Source organism: Pollicipes pollicipes, unplaced genomic scaffold (assembly GCF_011947565.3).
Source record: "Pollicipes pollicipes isolate AB1234 unplaced genomic scaffold, Ppol_2.1 Scaffold_3216;HRSCAF=3773_pilon_pilon_pilon, whole genome shotgun sequence".
Taxonomy (NCBI): domain Eukaryota; kingdom Metazoa; phylum Arthropoda; class Thecostraca; order Pollicipedomorpha; family Pollicipedidae; genus Pollicipes; species Pollicipes pollicipes.
This window is the reverse complement of record NW_023596251.1, coordinates 913,162-929,015: the sequence shown is the minus strand read 5'-3', so window position 1 is coordinate 929,015 and position 15,854 is coordinate 913,162. Positions and strand designations below refer to the sequence as shown.

Sequence of the window (15,854 nt, the reverse complement as noted above, 5' to 3'; positions counted from 1 at the left end):
CACTTGTGAAGAAGGCGGAATGGGATAAAACCAAAAGCGTGTCAAATTTTTCGGTGCCACCCAAAACGACCTGCGAACCATAGAAGCATTTCTGCTCAATTTCAGATAGTGTGTACTTACTAAAGACAGAAACTGGTACCAAACTGGTACCAAGCCAGGTTAACTGACGCTCTTCGGGCCATCAAGCACGCCATGCCGGCCTGACTAGCTGCGGGGCAGTTCCAAACCCCACACGGATACCGTATGGGACTCTGAATGCAGAGAGCGGGAGGAATACCAAGCCCGTGGTCGGCGCTACACTCGGACCGTTGAAGGGGGTGGCGACAGTGTTTTCAACCCAACAAGAAGCCCGTATCTGCCAAAGCGTTGTGACGTTGGATGAGCTGTTTCATGGCGTGACTCCCATAGCAGCTCTCAGGCTGGTATTCGACTTCGCTGAGCTGGAGGACATAAGCCACGCTTTCCGTCGTGTAATGGCCGGCACTGACATTGGCACCACGCCTTCCTGCGACGTCGCCAAGGCCTTTTACTGCGCTAGCTTGAGGCGAAGAGCTTGAAAAGAAGCATCGGCTTCTGCCACACGGAGATAGAGTCGTTCTTGAACGGCACGGAACAGCTTAATGAAGAGCACGGCTTTGCTGAAACCAAAATATGGAACTGCAATGCGACAGGAGTGTCCACGGTCGCAAAACTGTCAAATATCATCGTGCAAAAGAGCTCCAAGGGTGAGCTTGTTCACAGGTGAGAAGAGGCGGCGTCACCACCACCTTCAGCGGAAGAAGGCTTCCTGGAATGGCTTAAGCTGTTCATTGCTTTCACGGGAGTGTCCGATGCCTAGTCTCGGGTGTGGAAGATGGTGCTGTGAGCCTGAAGCTGCTGCGTCGCCACAGCTGCAGCCACTAGACATCGGCCACTTCAGCCCGTTCCAGCCTGTCTACGGCAGGTTCAGCCCGTTCCAGTCTGTCTACGGCAGGTCGGTCGATCGTGGATGCGGCACATCCTGGACGGAAGGTGGCCCAGTATGAAGTGGACGATCTAGTCGGGATGACCTTCCAGAGCACGGCAAAGATCTCCACAGGCCGCCAACATCTTCGAGACCGCGAGCATTTGTCCGTGTAGGCCGGACAGGTACGTCAGTGACTTCGCGCACGGTCCAGCAACCATAGAACCACTCGAGCAGCAAACCAACAGCGAGTTTGCAGGAAAGGTATGGAAGAAGTGCAGAGAGGAGAAGGAAGTGAGAGGAAGATTACAGATGAGTGGATGGAAGAGGAAAGGCCGAAGTGAGGAGCAGTGGAAGGGCGTGATAAAAGAAGGGATGGAGAATGAAGGAGGAGACAGAAGTGAGAAACACCTGTCGAGCAGAGATAGAGCTAGTGTAAGGCACGGAAGTGAAACAGGGGAAGATGCCATGGGAACAAACAGCTGAGTCCTACACGCAGAGGGAAGGTGGCGAAACAACCGGGCACTCACCATACGGGAAGGATTCAGAATAAACGCACCTTATGTAATGCACAAACCCAGCCCGCGTCAGTCAGAAGGCACCACACTGGGTAAGGGCCGCTAGCTCCATTGTGTTGATGAGTGTAGAAGGGCCGCTAGCTCCATTGTGTTGATGAGTGTAGAAGGGCCGCTAGCTCCATTGTGTTGATGAGTGTAGAAGGGCCGCTAGCTCCATTGTGTTGATGAGTGTAGAAGGGCCGCTAGCTCCATGTGAAGAATGTTTACGAGGTCAAACACAGGAACGGAAATAGAAAGGTGACCGCGAAGAAGGCCTGAAACAGAGGAAAAGGACGGAAGAAGGGAGAAAAACAGAAACGAAGTACCCAAAGCAAAAGCAGGAGGTGCAGACAATGAGACCTTTCTGCTCTGCGGAGGAAGTGTCGTCGGGAGAAACGAGGCCTGGTACAGTGCTGTGCTGGCTGCAGTGTGCTGTGCATCTGCTGTGCATGCTGGGCACATGAAATGTGCTGCAACGGAAGCGGCCCAGCGGGGTTCTGCGTGAACACTTCTGCTCAGAAGCTAAACACCGCGGCGTTGAGTCGTTTGCTGGTGATGTGTTTAAAAGTCGATGTTTATATGTAATGTAATCGATGTAAAATGAGATTTCCGGGCTTGTCACTTCATCGGCTGCGCCAGTGCACAGGCACTGCCGGTGGGTAGAACGTCCGGATACCTGCAGCAGCAGCCCGACGGCTGACTCCGCCGGACCATGGCCGCCACGCTGCCAGAGTAGCCGTCCCAGTAATCGAGCACGGTGCATGGTGCGAGACCATACCAACTCATGCAGCTATGCGGCCTGTCTGAACCTCGCAAGGTCTCCCTCTGATTAGTAAGCAATGCTCCGCAGGCAAATGGTGAAAACTATCCACGGAATCGGCGGCTGATCCTTTGTTGATACATATCTCCATCGTTTTCTGCTTTATCCTCAAATTTGGGTCAAGCCCAAAATTTACACTTTTTCACTGTATGAGTCTGTACACCCACATATCACAAACTGCTCCAAATATGCGGTGTGCGTTGAATTGACAGGTATTGGGCTCCCAGGTGGAATCAATCAAGCTCATGTCGGGTTGGATTTGTCGCCCACAGACATCCGAAGTGAAAAGTTCTGTCATTGCCCCAACCTCCCTCCGCTGACCGTTGGTTTGCAGCCTACATCGCTTCGGAGCATTTGTAAACCCAGTGACGTTGCACTGTTTTAGTTCCATTGTCATTGATTAAACTGCCGCTGCAACGACATCGCCAATACATATTCGGAGCTCCGCATCATTGTGCCAGAACATGTATCTGCATTAGGTAGTCATAATTTCAGAAATCCTGTCTCAGTGAGGCTAAATAGTAACTCTGAACAACCACAAGCAGGCTGTTGTCATTTACGGAAGACAGATGACATTTCTGTTCGTTGTGCGACCTTCAGTATGGGAATTGATCGTCCGATGGCAGTCACTTTCAGGGATAATACCAGATCAGACGTACAGCGACATCTGACCCCCAGCTCCCGCTCTACCTCGGAAATGATGCCCCCAATCAGCCGTGATTGAGTGTTAATGCCTTCCGCAGGTTCATCGGCACAGATCAGGCACAGGTGGTGGGGGTTAAGCCGAGGGCGGCAATCAGTTTAACTGTCCATGATTGAGCGCGATATCTCGACATTGACGTAATCAGGTCCACGCCCGAGGCCGATTATCCGCACCACACAAAGAGCATTCTTTGAAGCTGACCTGACGGCCATAGCAGACTGAGCAGAGCCTGGCCCCGGTCAGCAGCCCCATCGACGCTCGGAAGGAGCACACACAACGGTGCAAGAAAGGCGGACCCCTGGCTTGTCGGCATAATGAGTTCAAAGACCTTATGCTGACTTAACGACCTGCGATGAACCAGGAGGTACTGGTTAAGCAGCGTGATAGCGTTCTGCAGCGATTGTATTGGCGGTACTTAATATCTGGAGCTGCGCTCATCCTTCGGCAATTTGGTGAGCGCTGAGGCTGATCAGAGCTGCGGAATCAGCACAGCTCGAAATATCAAGCACCGCCATTGTAATCGTTGGGTAGCACTATAACGTCATTTAACCAATAACTCCCGGTGCATGGAAGGTTGTTACGTTAGGACGCAAACCTCAAGCTGACAGCATTCTCGACACCTACAGTTATGAAGAGGGTCGGAACAGCTCCGTTGTCAGCTCCAGCATCTCCCTGCGTTCTCCGCTCACAGGCCTCGCTCACGGTGACCGGCCGCTCCAGCGCCGCGCCCCGCCCCCACAGCACAACCGCTGCCGCCGCCGCCGCCGCCGCCGTGCCCGTTACTGCAACATCTGCCGAGCGACACTGGCCAGGTGGCGACCAATCAACTCAGCTGACAGCGCGGATGACCCGGCGCCCGCGTCGAGGCTGCTCACCGCAGCGGCGGCGGCGACGGCCGACCGGCGCCGGCTCCACGGCCGCAGTGTGTACCCTGATTGGTCAGCCGTCCATGACGCGCGAGCACCGTGCACAGCTGTTGTTCGTTGTGTTTTCGGGCGCACACCGTGCACAGCGTGCACGCGCGGATGCTAATGCCAGCGTGCCCGGCTGAGCGGGTTCCGAGCCGGCGTGGAGGGCTCCGACTGCAGCAGTGCCCGGGCGGAACAGAGGGCTCTGGGCAGTGCCCGGGCGGAGCAGAGGGCTCTGGGCAGTGCCCGGGCGGAGCAGAGGGCTCTCAGCAGTGTCTGGACGGAGGGAGAGCGCTCTCAGCAGTGCCCGGACGGAGGGGAGACGGTTCTCAGCAGTGCGCGGGCGGGGGAGAGGGCTCTCAGAAGTGCGCGGACGGAGGAGAGAGGGCTCTGGGGGAGGGGGGGGGGGGGTATTGGTGCGCTCCGGCGGGGACCGCTCAGCACGAGTTGTCTTGTTTAGCGGTCTACCGGCGAGATGTCTGGGCATTTGCATGTCTGGACGGGCCTCGGGCCCGCACTGTCTGTACCGGCCTTGATGTAGGTAAGGATGGCCTTCAGCTTCTTATTTTTCGGCATTGCGAACTCAGGTCTCAGTTTGCAATAATTCATCAACCCACCACAAAATACTAAGAGCAAAAAGCTTTAGGATTTCACGATAAATCTGACCTTTTCCACAGATCAGTTCTGCTCAGCTCAGTTGGTGGCTGGCAGCTTTACGCGCATGACCTGATCTGACCAGACGTTCCCTCCGCACGAGTGTTCACGCTGGCACGGCATCGGTTTCGGTCAGAAGCAGCAAACCAGTGGGCGGTGTGCGCCAGAGACTTTTGAGCGACCAGGTTGTATGGGCAAAGCAACGATCTGCGAAAGACTGGCCAACGACCTCGACTGCGGCGGTGTGGTCCCTGCGAGAAGCAATTGGATCGCGATGTTGGTTAGCAGTCGGTCACCTGGCCAGAGTTCTGGCCGTGATGGAGTGGTCACCTGGTCAGAGCTCTGTCCGTGATGGAGTGGTCACCTGGCCGGAGCTCTGGCCGTGATGGAGTGGTCACTTGGCCAGAGCTCTGGCCGTGATAGAGTGGTCACCTGGTCAGAGCTCTGTCCGTGATGGAATAGTTACCTGGCCAGAGCTCTGGCCGTCATGGAGTGGTCACCTGGCCAGAGCTCTGGCCGTCATGGAGTGGTCACCTGGTCAGAGCTCTGGCCGTGGTGGAGTGGTCACCTGGCCAGAGCTCTGGCCGTGATGGAGTAGTCACCTGGCCAGAGCTCTGGCCGTGATGGAGTGGTCACCTGGCCAGAGCTCTGGCCGTGATGGAGTGGTCACCTGGCCAGAGCTCTGGCCGTGATGGAGTGGTCACCTGGCCAGAGCTCTGGCCGTGATGGAGTGGTCACCTGGCCAGAGCTCTGGCCGTGATGGAGTGGTCACCTGGCCAGAGCTCTGGCCGTGATGGAATGATCACCTGGCCAGAGCTCTGGCCGTGATGGAGTGGTCACCTGGCCAGAGCTCTGGCCGTGATGACCAAACCAAATCGCGATGTGCCGGCCGGCAGTCTTACGGACACAACCACAGAACACCCCTGTGGACGTGGCCCGAAGCAGCACAGGAATGTCCACGGCGCTGGTCGTCAAAAGCTCGCGCCATGTTGATCAAGTCGGCGGGCAGACGCCCCGGGCTGACCAGTCTGTTAATCCGGTCACCTTACAGGAAGCAGGGAGGCAAACAATGCATGTGTGATTCAAACAGCTGTAAAAAGTTCTAGCTTTTACATACGTTACCAGAACAGGACAGCTCATTTTTTAGTATGACCAGCATCGTCTTTGAAGATTGCATCTTGATATATGCAGGCCTACAGTTAACTAGAAAGTCACCACAGATTGGTCGGGACCAGGGTCTGGTCACTGTCTCCGATTCCAGGCCAAGCTGGAGCGGGCGCACGTCGCCCGCACCGAGCCCGTCTGGAGCGAACGCACGTCACCCCTACCGAGCCCGTCTGGAGCGGGCGCACGTCACCCGTACCGAGCCCGTCTGGAGCGGGCGCACGTCACCCGTACCGAGCCCGCCTGGAGCGGGCGCACGTCACCCGTCCGAGCCCGTCTGGAGCGGGCGTACCGAGCCCGGCTGGAGCGGGCGCACGTCACCCGTACCGAGCCCGCCTAGAGCGGGCGCACGTCACCCGCACCGAGCCCGTCTGGAGCGGGCGTACCGAGCCCGGCTGGAGCGGGCGCACGTCACCCGTGCCGAGCCGAGCGAAGAGGACGGGTGGCGTTCGCTGGTGGCGAACTCGGCGGGAACTGTGTCAGCGGTGTCTCACACGGCACCGGCCGGGGCCGGGGCCGGGACCGGCTGGGCGGCGGGCGGCGGGCGGCGGGCGGCGGGCGGGACGGCACTACCGCCGCCTCCGACCGCGTGCGACTGTCGCCACCTTTGAAACGGTGCGCCGGCTACGAAGCTGTGAAAATTGGGGTGGAATCCTTGCGAGGCTGCCTGTCGGAAGAGACTAATCGTCGACTCTACTGACAAAGGGCTCCTGACAACCGCAGCTTGTACCGATGCCACAGACACGACCGCTCCACGGATGCTGTCCTCAGTTTAGTGTCAACGTGTGTTGGTGGAAACATCGTGTACTTTATATATATATATATATATATATATATATATATATATATATATGTCATGTGTGGTTATATATATATATATATATATATATATATATATATATATATATATATATATATATATATATATATATATATATATATATACATATATTTATATATTTATATATAGCGACACATGGCACAGAGAGCTGTAAGACATCTAATGAGCAACTTCGTTTTCAGTTATATACCAACTAACAACAAGCACTTCTCAACCGGCAGTAAAGAATCCCTAGTAACCATCAATGTGTGCAGAGGTCTGAGAAAGAGAGAGAGAGGGAGAGAGAGAGAGAGGGAGAAAGAGTGAGAGAGAGAGAGAGAGAGAGAGAGAGAGAGAGAGAGAGAGAGAGAGAGAGAGAGAGAGAGAGAGAGAGAGAGAGAGAGAGAGAGAGAGAGAGAGAGAGAGAGAGAGAGAGAGAGAGAGAGAGAGAGAGAGAGAGAGAGAGAGAGAGAGAGAGAGAGAGAGAGAGAGAGAGAGAGAGAGAGAGATCGCAGAGGCGCCTAACTGATGGTCCGGACGTCCGCACCCGGCCAGGGCAGGCTGGATCGAAGTTCCGCGGTCCAGCAAGAGGGCACGGGCGCTGTCCGTTCCAGGCAGCTATGTGGCGTAGCAATCCTGCAGTTTAGAGCACAATATAAGGCATCGCCCTTCCCAAGCTTAGACTGGTATGCAGAGCGACGCAGCCAGAACTAGAAGGCGATGAAAAAAAGAGATATCAAAACCCTTCAAGACCAAACCTCAGAAGGGTGGTTCACACGTAGGTTTATATTTGCACCGTTCTTAGTGAAAACATGTTTGAAAATTCGAAGTCGAATTCGAATTGCCAGCCCACAGACCAAAGCAGTCGAATCTGAACCTCCCGAATTGCTTAACGTCGTGATGTTACGTTCTACGTAATTGCGTCTGGCATGACCTGGCGGGCTCAACGTTTCAGAACCTGTGATGATTCAAGTTGGGCGGAAATCCGCATTGAACTACCATCTGAATACCGTCGTCAGCATGCAAATCTGTATTGAACTACCATCTGCATACCGTCGTCAGCATGCAAATCCGCATTGAACTACCATCTGCACACCGTGGTCAGTATGCAAGTCGCAGTGTCTCATGCTTTGAGACGGCTACCTGATATCTGATTTGATTTTGATTTGATTTGATTTGATATTTGATTTTGAACGCTTCCTCGATATTTGATTAAAATGCCTCAGCGGGACCGTGATTTCAATCAAATCAATGTACCACTTTTCCAACATTTCTAATAGCGCTATCCTTATTCCAACCTTTTACTTTCTATTGTTTCTTTAGATAACAGGTTTAGGAACATCAGTCCTTGTTACAGCCCACTCCCCCCTTCCCCTCCATTCTCGTCTACTGCCCACTTGGAATGATGAAGGGGAAAACCCAACAACAACCTCGGACCAGAAGAATTGTTGCGGCTTAATTGTGCTTTCATATTCTTTTTGAAGGCATACCAAGCTCTCAAAAAAGGACTCCCTAGATTTAATTTCCAAGATCTACATCTGAGATCTTCTGGGGTCATTGATTTCATTCAAATGTTGTCGAAGGATTTTCTGGGATACCAACTATTTCGCAACTTGGGAGGATTTTCTGAGATCCTGGACCGTTCTAAAGATTTTGCTGTAGAACCATATTCATACTTCGACAGTCTTTCTTCAGTATTGTTGTGGGAATTTCAAGGGTCTTAGACCTTTTTCATTGAAGATATGTTTAGCGTAGTAAGTCACAGGCGAATGAAGCATATCGCTTTTGCGGTTCATAATCCAAGTTATATGACTCTCCATATTCCCATCCCTGGGGGTGTCGCTGTGCACTTTTTCTTCTCCCTCCTGCTAGAGCAAGAGTCTTGGTAAGGGGGAAAACACACGGCTGAACAGGCTGCTGATGGTGAAACCCCCCAAAACACAATGGGACATGAGCCACTTGAATCCCAGAGGTACAGTTTTCCTCGTCTTCTGCGTATATATATATATATATATATATATATATATATATATACGATTTTGCGGGCGCCAGTTCTTGCGCTTGTTAGCGTTATGATGCTTAAAAATTTGAAATTGACCGGTAGTTTTTTGGTGATATGAAGTTCCACGCTGCTTGAGTCTCAGTTCGACCTTGAAGTGTATCATCAAGAGGTCGGAATTTATTGACGGACGCTAGTTCCCTCTGTGGTGCATATTTTGGTGGATACAGTTTACAAGATGCATTTATGTGCCTTTCATCCTGGGGAAGTTCCTGATAGGCTCGGTTTTTGCTGTTTGGCTGAGTGCCACTAAAAAGCTTCATTTCGGTGGGTTATGACCATTATATTCCAGGTACCTATCATATCAAGACAGGCCTAAAAATGTCCCAAAATCTGTATTTTAGAGGGACAACAAATTTTGTGGGAAGTTGCTACGCCCGTGCCGCTCCATTGAATAAATCCAGGGTCGGCCCATTCAGCGAAGAGATACTCAAGCCAACCCTTTAAGATAAGAAAGGTCCCTTTGGAAGCCATGACCTCTACCCGATGTGACCATGGCCTGGGCTTAAGGTCCCTTTGGAAGCCATGACCGCCACCCGACGTCCGACTCGACCTCCTCCACACTGGATTCATATCACCAGAAGTCGGCAATAACATCAGACAAATGAAAAAATGTAAGCGTGCTATGAAAATGTTGTCACCGATCCATCATAAATTTCAGTAAGCCTCACTTCGACACGTGCATGCGCAATCCTGAAATAATGTGACACAAATGAATAACTCCGCCGAGAGTGTGTCGGGAGGTGTACGTACAAGGCGCTCCGTGACAGCCATGCTTCGGACGGCATGACGGACTGGCATCTGCCCTAATCACGGCACGGCGCAGGGGCGTCTGCCTGAAGCGTGGATGACAGAAGGCGTCTGACAGCGCCGCTCCTCGGCGGCCGCTGGCGGACAGCAGCTGACTAGCGGGAGGCGGTACGATCCTGCCTTCGTCGCCGCATGCCGGGACAACTACCCGAGCTGCCGCCCATCGCCAGGCCACGCCGCCGCACGCCGGCCGAGAGCCAGTGACGTCATACGTGACCACGTGACCGCACTGGGGCCGGCCGGCCGCCGCGGCGGAAGGTCACGTGACCGGCCTGGGGCCTTCGGCGAGGGAGGGTCTGGCCGGGCCGTCAGCTGAGCCTGGTCAGCAGGCGGACCGTCGCCGGGTGAGGCCGGCCGCTGGCTGGGCCGCCGGATATCTGGGACCGGCCGCGGAGGCGCTGACCTCAAGGCGCGGCCTCACGGACGCTCTGTATGCGCTGAGGCAACGCCGCGGCGAATATAAAAGCGCAGGAGGAGGCGTTTGACGCCAGCAAAGCATTGGTGCAGATTAATGGCACCGGAGGAGAATCACACCTCGTGCGTGCCGGCCATGAACAGCTCCGTGCAGTCAGATGATCGGCACAACTAGACAAGACGATGGTCAGCTCTGGTGTGCAGTTCCATCAGATGAGCCCGGGACTGAAGAGAAACAAATGACGAAGCCTGCCCTCCTCAAATTTGCCAATAACCGTGTTTCTCCTGAGATTTGGCCCACTTTCTTTTCAAAGTTTTGGGGCGGAAGCCCTCCCTGTCCGCTAACTGAACAAGAAACAACATCCGCGAAACGCTTCCAAACGTCCGTGCCGTGGCAGCAGCCTCGGCTGGTTAGTCAGTGGCCTTGCCTCGCACAAACGGCGCAGTTCTCGATGCACTGCGAGCCTGACTTCTCTAACCAGGTGAGAACCACGCGGCTGCTGCGGGAGAGCCGCACCCGTGTGTGGAGAACACGCTGCGAGCCTGGGCTTCTAAAACCTTCTCTAACTTCTCTAACGATGAGAATCGTGCGGCTGCTGAGGGAGAACCGCGCCCGTGGGAAATGCGCTGCGACAGCCGTGGCGAACACGGCATCTGACCGCATTCGTGGTTGTGATACATCAGGTGCTTCGAACATAAGGTGTTGTGAAGCATCAGTGGTTACGAGCGTTAGGTGACGCGATGATCTCACAACCCCCACATCAGTGGGAAGCCACGGGCGCGCAGAGGTGTGAAGCACCAAGGTGACTGTGGCGTCTGATGACGGTGATGGCGGTGATGGTGTGTAGCATCGTGACGCGGCCGGAGAAGCAGTGTGCTCCAATGTGTAGCATCGTGACGCGGTCGGAGAAGCAGTGTGCTCCAATGACGAGCAGGGCAAGACGCTCATCAGACTCACATGGGAATTCAACCAACACCAGCGTGATAGCCTTATGAGAGGCGACACCAGTTTGAGCATCAACAACACTTAAGTCGGTGAGCAGCGTGCTCATGGTTTGCGTCAGGTCACCGAGCATAACAGGACCCCGCATTCCACCACTCCATTTCGCGGCCGGCGGACAGGCGCCCTCGGTGAAGCTCGACAGTCGAGCTGGCTGGACTGCGCCGGGTCCCGCATATTTTTTCCGTGACCGCCCTCCGTGCCGCGCGAGAAGGGCCGCAGGTCAGCTGCTGGCTCTTGGCCGGCGCTCCGTTAGCTCCGCCCTCTTCCCGTGACGTCACGGTGCGACGTGAAGTAGGTCAGGCGCGGGACGCGTGCGTTCGGCCCGATGACGCCGAACGGAATCGCAGGACTCTGGTCGGTCTCTTGCCGACCACAGACGCCCAACTGGGAGGGAAGTTAGGAGGCCGGCAGCCTTTTTTGTTCATTTGTTTTCAGCCAACCCCATACGGCCGCCGATAAATCTTCAGAAGGTTGGCGCACTCGGCTGCCTCTCTCTGGACCCCACGGCTTCAGCACGCCTGCCGTCAAATTATCAAGAGTGAATTGCATATTCCATCGAATATAGCTCTTACCTCACATTAAATGTTCGTCGTTGTCACGATAAGTTAGGTAAACGCGTACGTCATTTAGTAACTTTCGACGGAGGCCTCAGTTGGCCAGAGCGCCTGCCCGAGCGCCTGCCTCCCTATCCAGCTACCGTTGACATGGGAGGGTCGAGTCGCTTCAGGTGTGGGTCCGACTGATCCCTTTCCTGACCGTATCCTTGCTCAGCATGACGTTCAAATCGTGTGAATCGTGCCTTTCTTCTGTGCAGCGGTACTTTCCTACCTACAGCAATGCTCAACGGTGCGCATTGTCTGTCTGGATGTCGACGTTTCCTTCGTCATCGGTTCGACACATCCCGAGCGAAGAGGACGTGAGCGCTGGGACATTCACAGTAACGCTCGGATGGCCGTGCTAACGAGCATCTGTTTCCGGGAAACTCTCCGGCATCCGCCGAATTCCGCACCGTGACGGGAAAGAAAGAAACAGAAAAAGACAATGCCATCCAACGTCATAGGTTCATGATCATGCCTGCCAAGGAACGGTGCATGAACGCTGCCCTTCCTCTTCAGCTATAGCAGTTGGTGGACTCCGAATCATACTGGCTGGGTTTCGGCTGTCATAGGTACCATCAGGATCCCTACTCGGCAGCCGTCTCCACGTTCCGCTTGTGCCACAGTTATCGGGTTTATGTCATCTGACTTTCAACTTCTGCCTTGACCTTGACGCCTCCCAATCCATTGCCCCTAGCGCCAGACATCAACCCCTCGTTCAGTCCCAAAGGATAATGTGGACGGCGTTAGCTGAGAACAGGGATGGACAGTCGATCCGACTAGACGCGGCAGCTGATCAACTGAACGGTTTTTTGTTCAGTCGTCCCCATGCAGCCGCCGAGGTAAAGGCACGGGAAGAAGTCATTTGGTGGCACGTCTCCCTCGGGCTGGAGCTTGTTCGTTTGTGGTATCGTCTGTTACCGGGGGGAAGCCCGGGCACACGGTCTTCGGCATGCAAGACTAAGTGGCCCGTGATTCAGATAGCTTGTGTGTCGGCAGCTTGAAGGCCGGACTCCCAGCTATCGATGACGTCATCCTTCACATTGTCATCTCCCGCCTTCCGCATTCAGATTCCCCGGACGCTTGGAATCAATCCCTTGTCCATCCCATTTTTAAGGCCGGTTAGCCATCTGAGCGATCTAATCTCCGGCATATATCCCTCGTCCCTGTTATCACCATAGTGGTGGAGAGAATCGTAGAATGGCAACTTTTCCACTACCTATCCTTCAACTGTCTTTTTGCATCATCCCAGCACAATCTCTGTTCTCGTCATTCAGCATAAACAGCGCTGGTGTCGGCTTCCGATCACGTTCTTGACACCATTGATAGGCGAGCTCGCACCCCTGTGCCTTATTGATTTAAATAAATGTGTTGACGTCATTCATCACGAAATGTCGATTCAGAAGAAGTTGCCAACGAAAAGTCCTGAGATTTCTTAGTGCACCAGCTATCTCCAGGGGCACACCCAGAGTGTGTGCCTGAATGCCGGGTCCATACGCAGGGGACTGCCACGGTCGCTCGACTACAGTATGGACATCTCCCAAGGCCCGACATTGGGTCCACTTCTTTTCGAGTTTTCTCGAATAATCTGTCTTTGCACGAAGAAAACTCACGTGTTTCTCAAGATGCGTATAACGCTCAGGTTTTCGTGGGCGTTCCGAAGGAGGATCTTAGGGGGAGAGGGGCCTTCCCGCGTGGAAGCCTCGCTTGCATCACTTAGCTGCTGGTTCCGTTCACGTGCCGGCGAGGTAAACGCAACCAAAACACAGCTGATCATTTTCGGCAGTCGTCAAAATTTACGCGCCTCTCCAGACTTGATGTAACTTTATGTGGCGCCGCTCTGCAATCGTGTGTGCAGGTGAGGACCCCAGGTGCCGTCCTTGACAGCACCCTCTCCTGGGTTTCTCACGTGCCCGACCTCAGTCGCCGATGCATGGGCGTGCTCATAGGCCTGTCCCATGCGCGGCATTGCCTTCCAGATTGTGCCATCAAAACTCTTTTGACGTTGCTGGTGCTGACGCAGGTCAGATATTGCCTCAAGGTTTATGGCAACAGCGCAATCCAGCTTTGATAAAATCCAGAGGACCATAAACCTTGCTGCTAGAGTGATTTTTGGCCGGTATGGATTTGACCATGTGTCTGACCTGGGTGAGACACTTCAATGGGTGTTGCCTAGACATATGACGGACCTCCAAGTGGTCATGTTAAGCCACGACGCACGTGTGCGATCCACGCGTCAGGACAAGCTCCTACACCTCCCTGGCGCAAAAGCCGAGGCTGACAGGAGACGTTTGGGCACCACGCGCCAACATTGCATAATGTACTGCCAGCCGGCATCACACAACTGACACAGCAGCGTTTCTTACGCGCGGTTAGAGCGCATCTGTAAGAGTGCTTATTGTGATTGGGTGAATGGATGCCTGTGTGTTTGTGCGTGGTGCAGTTGAACTTTGTGTCCTGCGCCCCTGCTGGGGTGGGGCGCGGCACGTGGTCAGGCTCGCAGGCCGGCCCCGGCTGCGCGGCAGAAGCGCGCCGCAGCCGCAGTTCGCACGGCCCCGGCTCGTTCGCACGGCCTCGGCCCGCGGCCCCTGCTGAGGGGAGTCGCCGTTGGGAGAGCAGCGAGTGCAGATGCACCGTCAGGGGCTGCAACCCCTGACGGTGCGAAACTACAATGCAGAGAAGATGTGGTGAAACATTTGGCGTCTCATTACAGTATCATAGTGCTTTTTTTTACCTGCATGTTTTTATCTTCTGTATTTTTGACACGTGGCTGTGGCTGTCTCGCTCTAATGTGGATGGCCTTATGAAGTAATACATACATGCATACACGTTTACACCACACCATCACATCTGCCTCGCTACACCACTACGCCAGACATACCACCCCCATCATACCTGTCATACCACATGAAAATTGCAGCCATCCATCAGTGCCATGCTAGTTTGGGCACATCAGCATATCACCCATTCAGTACTACCGTGCCAGTCACGCCACATCACACAAGTAACGTCTTATCACCACACATGTCACATCTCGCCGTGCCAGTCACATTTCACCACATCTAACACGCCACATCACACATGCCACATCTCACCACGCCTGTCACGCCACACTACACATGTCACATCCCACCTCACCTGTCACGCCACGCCACAGCACCAGTCGCGTCACATCATACCAGGTATGGCACACCACTATACCAGTCACGCCACACCACTATACCAGTCACGCCACACCACCATACCAGTCACGCCACAACACCAGACCAGTCACGCCACAACACCATACCAGTCACGCCACAACACCATACCATACCAGTCATACCACCTCATCATACCAGTCACGCCACAACACCATACCAGTGAGGCCACAATAGGTCACACCAACACATACCTGTCACACCATGGTGTCCTCGGTGCCAACTCTCCTCCCGAAGGTCGTTGCCCGGCTTGCTGGCCGCTCCCGCGTGCCGCTCCCGCGTGCCGCTCCCGCGCGCCGCTCGCTGCTCGCCACTCGCCACTCGCCACTCGCCGCTCGCGCTACGCCGCTCCTGCCCTCGCCGGCCCGCCCCGGAGACTGCGGCGGCTCACAGCAGAGCAGCACCGTCCGCCGCCGCCGCCGCCGCCGCCGCCGCCGCCGCCGCCGCCGCCGGGCGGGACGCGCCAGCCGGAAGTGTCACGGCCGCGCCGGTATGAAGTGGCGCAGTGGTGCGCTGGGGGTGGCGTGGAGGCGTGAGAGCACAAAATGGGTCAAGAGCTGGGCCCCGGCTTTGTTGCCGCACGTGAACATGAGAGGGGTGCTCGGACCCGTCGCAAAGGAAGCCCCTTCGTGACGGTTGTCCGTACATCGGTTTGAACGCGTATGGTCCTAGCTGTTGGGCTTACAAAAGCGCAAACGATGCACTTATGTGTATGCCAAGTGATATTCAGCCATTGTCTTGGAGCCTGATGGTACCTAGGATAAGGATACATTACATAATTTTGGCGTTCAGGAAGAGTCGAGGTGCTTCCTACCCCAGCATTTACTTCTGCTATGTCATTTACCGATGAAAAATAACCTATGGTCCTGTATCCTGTCTTAAATGACGTTGCAATAGGTCAGCGCTGGCTTTTGCTGCGGTCTTTGGGGGCCGCGTTCTGCTCCGCGGATGCTGCAGAGACCTCTTCGTCACGCCGGCGACACCGGCCGTTGCTGGGATGGCGGCGATGCCAACGTCAGCGTGGACAAGTAATCTCCTGGATTGCGTCATGACGGTGGGTGGCGGCACGTGCCAGCCGATCCAGATCGTTTTTGCGCCCGATGATCACTCCGATACAGCTGGACTGAGCCGGTTTTTCGCCGCATTTACGGTGCGCGCATAAGCTGTGTAGTGCGACACTTACAAAACCGCCACGTCATCGCG

At 54.7% G+C, this 15,854-nt stretch overlaps 1 protein-coding gene across 1 annotated transcript in view; it reads right to left on the bottom strand.

The window, feature by feature from the left end:
- The window catches only part of LOC119090991 (uncharacterized), a 33,881-nt gene extending 18,915 nt beyond the window's left edge, over positions 1 to 14,966 (bottom strand). Inside the window, exon 1 of the mRNA XM_037213715.1 lies at positions 14,846 to 14,966. The gene's annotated coding sequence lies outside the window, so the exon portion shown is untranslated. The remainder of the gene's footprint in view (positions 1 to 14,845) is intronic.
- Between the last annotated feature and the right edge of the window lie 888 nt (positions 14,967 to 15,854).